The sequence below is a fragment of the Macrobrachium nipponense genome, chromosome 19, assembly GCF_015104395.2.
Source record: "Macrobrachium nipponense isolate FS-2020 chromosome 19, ASM1510439v2, whole genome shotgun sequence".
Classification (NCBI taxonomy): domain Eukaryota; kingdom Metazoa; phylum Arthropoda; class Malacostraca; order Decapoda; family Palaemonidae; genus Macrobrachium; species Macrobrachium nipponense.
The window spans coordinates 56670403-56679636 of NC_061088.1; positions in this window are offsets into that span (position 1 = coordinate 56670403).

Below are 9234 nucleotides of genomic sequence, written 5' to 3' on the forward strand. Positions count from 1 at the left end.
TGAATGAGACGAACGACAGAGTTTCTTCACTGTGGTAAACAGTACACGTTACAACTATGAAGCTTATAAATCCATATATATATATATATATATATATATATATATATATATAGATATATATATATATAAATATATATATTATATTATATATATGTATAATATATATATAAATATATATGTGTGTATATACTATATATATATATATATATATATATATATGATGTATGTATGTATATATACTAGTATACCTTTGAATTAATAATGCATGAGAAAAAAAAATTTTGAGGTACTGTTGTGCATAGTGAACTATACATATAATTTTTCTTTGAATATTGTATTGTATCATTTTGTGTGACTAATTGTTGGTGATACTTTTGTGCCCAATTTCACATATGATTTTTTTATGCTATTGTGTAATAATGAGTACCACATCTGAATTTTTTTTTTTTGGGGGGGGGGAAATGCATAAAGCCTTTAAAGAATTACTCGCCACTGTTAGAGATAACACATAATTTAAGACCAACACCAGACAGACGCAGTAGAATCCCAGTTCCAATTTCACAAACCTTAGTGATTCAGGGAAATAATAACCCTAATAACACAAATAACAATAATCATAACAGTGCTAATAATACTAATAATATAATACTAATAGTACTAACACGTTTCGAAATAGAAGAATGACTCGGGCAGCAGTAATAACACAAGCCACACGTTTCTGTGGACAAGTTGAATCTTCCCATCCAAACAAAAGTAAGCTAGAATCATATACAGTTAATCATTGGCTAGCTGATGCTGACAGCCGCATATCTTCAGGGGGAATAACATGAAAGAGCTTAAATTAATGAGGTCTTGCTTCTCGTTAGTTCAGAACATGGTGATGCACATAAAACTTTGAATTCGGGTAGTTTCAGCAAATTAACTAAATAAGATGAATTAAAAACAATTTGTTTGATGCTCTGGGAACCCCTGAGTAAAGAAGATACATTATATAATATTACGAAGTTCCTAAATCCCCAATATGAATTCATGCAAATGCTGAAAATGCCATAGACAAATTAATAGAAGACTTGAAGTCCACAAACATCACCATTGGAGATAAGACACAGTTTGGTGATGATGAAAGGGGATTAGTTAATGTAAGATAAGTCTCTAACTACTTGGCACATGGAACCATATATAATGCTCTAGGAGAAAAGGAAAGAAAGGCTTTTCGAAAAATTAAAATTGATCCCATGAATAATAGCCTTCAAACATTAACAACAATCAAAAAAGAATTACAGAAGGCTGAGACAAATTTTTCCAAGGAATTTGTAGGGGTAATAGAAAAACAAAATGAAAGGAAAGGCTGAAATGATGACCATTCAAATAGAAAGAATAATAATGACAGACAAGCAGGGATTAGATCCACTCCTTTTCAAGGGAAATATGCACGGAACTATAACAAAAAATGGAATCCTAACCAGAAAGGAAGACAGAATTATTCAAGGAATGGTCCACCCATGACATATAAGCCTGGTCAATTTTCAAACACAAATAATTCAAGTCAAGGAAATTATTCAGCTCAAGGAACAAGACCAAAGGCAACATGTGAAAATTGTTGGTATACAAATCATTCCACTAATGAGTGCAGAAAGCCTAGAAGCTGTGCAATTTGCAAGAAGGTTGGGCATTTAAATAAAAGCTGTTGGTTCAATAATAAGGGAACCAATAAGGAAATAATAGAAGTAAGTAACAGCCATCCAATTCCACAGAACTCTTCAAGCCAGTGACAATTAACCCCTTCACAGAAGAAAGAAAATAATTCCCTTCAGGATGATAGAAGAGAAAAAGAAGAAATAGCTGGTAGAGAAAATGAAGGTTCATCCGCATTTTCCTACTCCATTCAATCGAGCTAGAATTTTGTATGTATTAAACAAAAGCTGTAACGTACGACTTTTGAGGTTCTTTAAATAATATTGGAATAATACCTGTTAAATCGGGATTGCTTCTTTTGTAGCTAATATACCCTTTGACTGTTTTCAACAAATCGAAGCATTTACCCCCTCCTCCCCAGCTACCTCAGCCACCTCGCCAACACCCTTTATAGGAGAATGAGGAGGTCCCTTGAGTGATTTAGCCCCCGTGGGAAATTTTTCATTCATTTTAACATTAAGAGGTATGTGCATGTCACTAACGGTTGTATCCAACTTACCATTACCCTCAAGGTTAGTAAAATTATTATCAATATTATCACAAACCTCCTTTCTATTCATTAACCTCTCGCATGTACCGGCGGGGATAACATATAACTCCTTCATTTTCCGTCAGTTAACAAGACTCCCTATCAAACTCGCGGCTAAAGGCAGTAACACCGATAAAATAGCGCCCACTTTACGGCTTTTCTTCTTAGCTACAGACGTTGTTTTCAAGGACACAAGATGAATTTCACGCCTACACTTTCTCAAGTGTTTAATGAATTTCCTATCTTGAGTTAGATTGCTGCAAAGAAAATTTCTAAAAATTTCCTATATGGTAGCAACAAAACCACCGTTTAAGATTGGAATGACTTTAGTTCTCTCGCTGGGTGATAAACATGTGATGAATAAAATAAAGTTTTTATTTTTATGTATTAAAGGTTGTTTGCGGTTCATATCCGTACAATTTGAGATTCATCAACCCTTGAATTGAATTGACTCGGGTAACCTTTCCAATTAACGTAATATTGAATTTTATTATTTTTCTTCCTGCTTCTCAGAAGAGTGATATATGTTTTTGGTAGAATTGTGGGAATTAATTCTTCACAGTAGAATACTCCCTTTATTTCTTCACCAGCTAAATCTTCCAAGAAGTATATGTCAGGATTTTGTGATGTATCCACATTTTGGATTTTAAAGATTTCCAGAGTATTTTGAATAGTATATCCCCTTCTAAAAACTGCGTTCCGATGCTCATGCGCTATACGTACAAAGTCTCCAACCTTCAAGATATCGAGGTGTGAAACGGGTCTTAACCATATGTGAAGATGGCGGGGGTTAAAGATTGAATGTTAAGGAATGCAGCTACATTTGTGATAGAGGGGAGCGTCTTTAATGACTAATAGTGTCAGAAGTTTGGGAAGGTCATGTGTTAACCGCTAGAGAGGACATTGAACGTCAATTCTCGAGTATGTATAAAAATGCTGCTCTAGTTAATCCACCCACCAGTTCAATCTTGAATGTTGGAGACATTGTACGTATAGCGGATGAGCATCAAAACGCAGTTTTTAGAAGGGGATATATTACTCTGGAAATTTTTAAAATCCGAAAAGTGGATACATCGCAAAATCCTGTCATACTTCTTGGAAGATTTAACCAGTGAAGAAATAAAGGGAGTATTCTACCGTGAACAATTAATTCCCACAAGATGGTGGGACATGCGAAAAAGAAAATGGCGGGTGCGTGGGTACCTTATTAACGTGTTGGGAAAATGATACAGCTTGTTTAATAGTGTGATTAACCCTTTACATGATACAACTTGTTTAATCACGAGGTTGAGATGACAGTTCGAAAGTGGGTCGGATTTAGCGTGATTCATAGCTTCAGGTGGCATGACACAACTTGTTTAATCAGTGATTTTGATAGAGGGGAGCATTTTTAATGACTCAGTGTCGGGGGCAGGGAAGCTGGATTTCGGGATTCGGTGGCTCATTAATTCTTGAACCATGGGAATATTAAGGCGCACGCTCTCGCCATGGCTTCGTCAACCTCCTCGTGCAAGTTAGTTTTCGGGAACTTGTCCGAAAATAGGTTCAGGAAGAGAAATACTTGTTTATTAGTGGCCACTAATTGTGTTATGCAGGAATTACGGTGTGGTTGAAGACGTTATTCAAAGTTATTCATACGCCGAGATTGCAGGCTTTCAATATTCTCGAGCTGGTGCAACATACGGCTGTCTTCGCAATCACAGTGTTGAAGGGTCTGCCATTGTGAAAAGGCCTGAAAATATTACATCTTGGGAATGTGACGATGAAGTATATTTCCCTACCGTAGCTACTTTATTAACCCAATATGGTATCAGTGCCCGTGTTGAAGATAATGAATACACCCAAAAAAGTGTAGCATATTCCAAAGATGAAGACCATGCTGACTGTTTGAGCAGGAATACCAAGCTGATAAGGTTCAACCACTTTTTTTCTTCGGTGAAGAAATTAAAGGAAGAATTATTTAAATCGCTGCATGACTATGTCAAATATGTTATCTTCCCCGCCGGTATCGGACAAAGTGGACGAGTTAACATGACATGGTTGAATCAGTATTTAACTGTGTTATCTACATTCATCGATGAAATAAAAAAAATTGGTAAAATCACTTGTGTGGTCATCATGAAAAAGAATTTATGCCTGCTAGAGGAAAGATGTATGGAAGATTTATATATGAAGAACTTGTTATCACGATTTAAAAGCTTAGATGTATTAGATGAATTATCTTTCACACACGATCGGGAAACTGGGGAAGATATGTGTGGTATATACTAGCAATGTGTCTCAATGATGTATTATTTTTGTAAAACAAATGTATATCATGTCTGTATATGTTTTGTACTCCTTTTCCAGTGTATTCTTGTATGACTTTGTATGGAATATCAATTCATGTACACCATTCCCCATGTATTTCTGTATGACTTTTGTTTAAAAAATAATAACAATTCTGTATGTAATCTGACTTTCCATTTAACTTCTTTATGTATGGAATATTATGCATCTATATACACATATCATAAATGATTAAGACTGAAATGGGTTTTGTTAAGTTAATTTTCAGTGTACTCTCTCGACTTAAAAAAATTTGCGTTTGGGAGTGAATTCGGGGGACATGTTGGGAAGCTGTGATTTCAAGTTTTAAGACATCATCGTGGGGCTAGTGGAGGGAATGCGGGGTGAGGGTTGAAAAATATTGGGGTCAAACTGGAGAAGTATGGCCATATATCTCAAAGCCGCTACAATGTCAAAATTTTAGTAAATATGGGTATGCAAAAAATTTTGTCGAAATTGTCCTGTGTGTGCATATTGTGGATCTGAAGAACATGGCACTCAGTGGAAGTGCAGTAATCCAAAGTCAATTAACTGTGGGCAAGACCATCATACAAGGCCCAAAGAATGTATATACGTACGACAAAATATACACTACAGAGTTAAAAATATTTCAAGAAAGAGCTGGGATGTCTATAAAAGAAGAAAAACTGTTAAAGATGAGAGGAATTCAAGATCCGTCCAAGAAACATACATATTCTTGAATAACAATAACAAATAATGCAAGAAAACACATACAGATAGTAGTAATGGAGCACAGAAAAATAAATTCCAATAAGAGATCAAGGCTTCACAGAAAAAACTTAAGTGGTAAAGAATCAAGAATCAAAGGGCAAATGATATGGATAATATTTTATTAAATTCTTTTGAAATATCAATGCAGATAGCTCAAGAAGAAGCTACCACAGAAGTAACAGAGGAAAGTTGTGGTGGACTAGAAAATGAAAATAAAAAGAGACCTTTGGAGAAACCACCACCATAACGAAGAAACTTCGGTTAAACCAAAGATAAAGGATATGAAGAAGGAACAAAAGCAAAGACAAGCTAAGAATATACCTTTCTAAAATGATAATAAGACGTATGAATGCAGATATTCAGAATACTGAATAAATGGAAGAGAACCATACCATAGATACCAATGATTATGTCAAGTGAGAAGAGATTACTCCATCACCAATAATTGGTACAAGAAGAACAAAAGAAACGAGTAATATACATGATAACACATGAGGATATAATAATTGTTTCATTGAATTGTGCTATAATAACAAAAACATAACAAAGGATGGTTTAACAAGCATAAGAAATTTTAGGAAATATAGAAAAAAAGAAACCACTGATTTGAGTACTCATGAAAAAATATGCATGTGCATCGAACACTTAATATATTATAAAGAAAAAGAAATGAGTGTCAAATGTAAATTATTAGAAAAAATCCAAGTTGATCAAATAAAAAAGAAAGCAAAACTCGACCGCTATGACAAAATACATATTTTCGATAGTTATATTATACAATGGAACATAAATGGTCTACAGACCAGATTACGCCTAGGAGAAATATGACAATTGCTAAAAGAATATGAACCAGTGATATTATGTTTATAATATGTCAACAAAATACCAACAATAGGTAAATATACCTTAGCATCTACGTCTAGAGAAGAAGGAAATTTAGGTACAGCCACATAGTATATGTGTACATAACAAGTATGTTATGACAAAGTATCTGTAAACTCTACTGACTTTCAAATCTCTCTGGTATTAAAATACGAATGAAAAATGATAATTCTGTTATCTATAGTTTATATAACCAACCTAATAAAAATTACGACACTGATACACAGACTTGAGGATTTGCTTGACAATGCCAAGAAACCTACATTCATAGTAGGAGATTTTAATGCTTGCAACCCCATATGGGACTGTAATTGTACAAACTCAAAGAGAGCAAGAAAAATAGTAGAAGAAATCATAAATTCAAACTACCTGTGCTGTATAAATGATGATGAAACCAGCACATTTTAACAATAACACCTGGAACATTTCCCTCAGTAGACTTAATTCTGTGTACAAAAAGCATAGTAGACAGATTAGATTAGAATACAGTAAATGGCTTGCATACTAGTGATCATTTCCCAAAATTGATTTCAATATTACAAAATAATCCTGCCAAGCATATCGCTCAATATAATATTTATAAGACAGATGGGGAACAATATGAGCTCCACACTAGGAAGATCCCACCATTTGAAGATATACAAGATCATAATGAAACAATAGGTTTCTTGTTGATTTCATCCAAAATGCTGCTGGCAAGCAATACCCAAATCAAAATCCCATCCAACAAAACACAGTCTCATGGTGACCAGAACTAACAAAATTAATAAAAATAAAACACCCAATTGGAAGATGATTCGATAATTTGAGTAGAAAGTTCAGTAAAGAAATAAAACATTACCGATATTAGAAGGAACTTTACAAAAAATTGCTATATTGTTACTTGAAATTAATACATTAAAACCTGTATATGTACAACAAATTATCTGCAAAATCTAGAAAAGAATTACTTCATGGAAAAATAATTTCATGGGGGATCCAGAAGAAATAAGAAATGTTATCGGAGAAAACTTGGCAGATGTAACTAGTGATAAAAATTTGAATGAACACTTCTGCATAAAGAAAAATGATATAGAATTAGCAACAATAAGTTTTGAAACAATAGAAGATACCTATTATAATAGAAAACTTTATATGAAAGAGTTGGAATATGCTCTGTTAAACAGGAATAAATCTGTTCCTGTAGGTGACAATATTTGTTTTGTGATGATCTGCCACTTAGTACTTTTAGCGAAGACATGCTTATTACAATTTTAGGATCATTTATGGCTTCGAAATTTATTTCCTGATGAATGGTGGAAAGCTATAATAATTCCTATCCCAAAACCTGGATAGGATCCAAGTAATGTAAATAATTACAGACTAACTTCTTTAACAAGTTGCTTATGCAAACTACTAGAGAAAATGGTAAATGCTCGACTAACATGGCACATGCGAGAAAATAAAGTTTTGACTCCCGCTCAATTCGGGTCACAATGTAACAGATCTACAATACATTCTCTCTCTAACTTGTAAGACCATATACATTGAGGATTTGAACAAAAACAAATAACTGTAGCTGTCTTTTTTGACACTGAAAAGGTATATGATGTTATGGAGGTATGTCATTAAAACTTTACAAAACAACATCCGTGGACATTTTGCCCTGTATTGTTCAGCAACTCGCATAAAACATGTTGAGCGAATAATTAATAAAACTTTAATAAAAATCGATAAATAGACCTCATCTGAAGGCTTTAAATTATCCATAAATAAAAGTCAAGCAGTCGTGTTTTATAAAAAATAAAATGTGGAAAAAAGGTGAAGAAATAGATTTAAAAATCAGAAATCATAGTACACCAGTTGGCCAAACCGCTAAAATATTAGGATTAGTATTTGATACTCCAACTGGAAAGCCCACTTAACATACGTGAAATCCAAGTGTAAAAGAGTATTAAATCTAATTAGAAAATTATCAAACACTACTTGAGGAACCGATAAACCCTTACATATAAAGCAACAGTGCTGTCTGTCATCGATTACGGTAGCAAAATATATGACTCAGCATCAGACACAGCACTGTTAGACCCAGTTCATAATGAGGGCCGTAGAATATGTTCAGGAGCCTTTGGATCATCACCATAGTCATCTTGACAAGTTGAATGTGGTGAACTACTCTCTCTCTCTCTCTCTCTCTCTCTCTCTCTCCACAGAGAATTAGTAACAATGAAGAGTGCCCTGAGAATTTAGACAAATGATTCTCCGACCAAAAACTTATTTGAATTAAAAGATGTATTTATTAACAATCATTTACCACCTTTCCCAATTAGATCTTGAAAATTGTTTGAATCGCTGAATGTAAATGTACATCTACTTTCAATTGTAAAATTACCCCCTTCTTGGAATGAATAAAATGAAAATTTCCACACACTTGAAATATTTATCAATAAGTTACTCATATACCCCAAAACACCATAGATAACATGCAGAACATATATCCGAAAAAGTCCAAATTATGTAATAAACAGACCGACCTAAGTCACAATATGGAGTGGGATATCCTGCTGTATCCCAAGAAAAAATGTATCAGTTCTCTCTGCCTGATAATGCCTCAGTATTTACAGCAGAGTTATGTGCAGTAACATCAGCCATAAAAATAATTAAAGAAGCCACATTTGATAACATTCTTATTTGTAGTGACTCCAAAAGTGCTATAGAAGCCATTCAATGCAATAAAGAAATAATATTTAACAACAAATTAAGTTTTCACTCCATGAGTTGTATAATAATGAAAAAATATTGAAATATGTTGGATACCTGCCCATGTATGGATGAAAGGAAACGAAGAGACTGATAAAGCAGCTAAAGAAGCAGTCCAATATGACAAGAGCAATTGTAAACATCCGTATTAGCGACTATGTAAGATATATAAAAACAATAATTTCAAATAAATGGCAAAATATATGGAATGAAGAATCTGAAAGTAATAAATTAAAACGCATATAATACTCTGTTGGAAAGTGAAGTTCATCATATCAGAGAGAGCACACGCATAAGTAATTCTTACGTGTCTTTGAAAAGGCCTACTC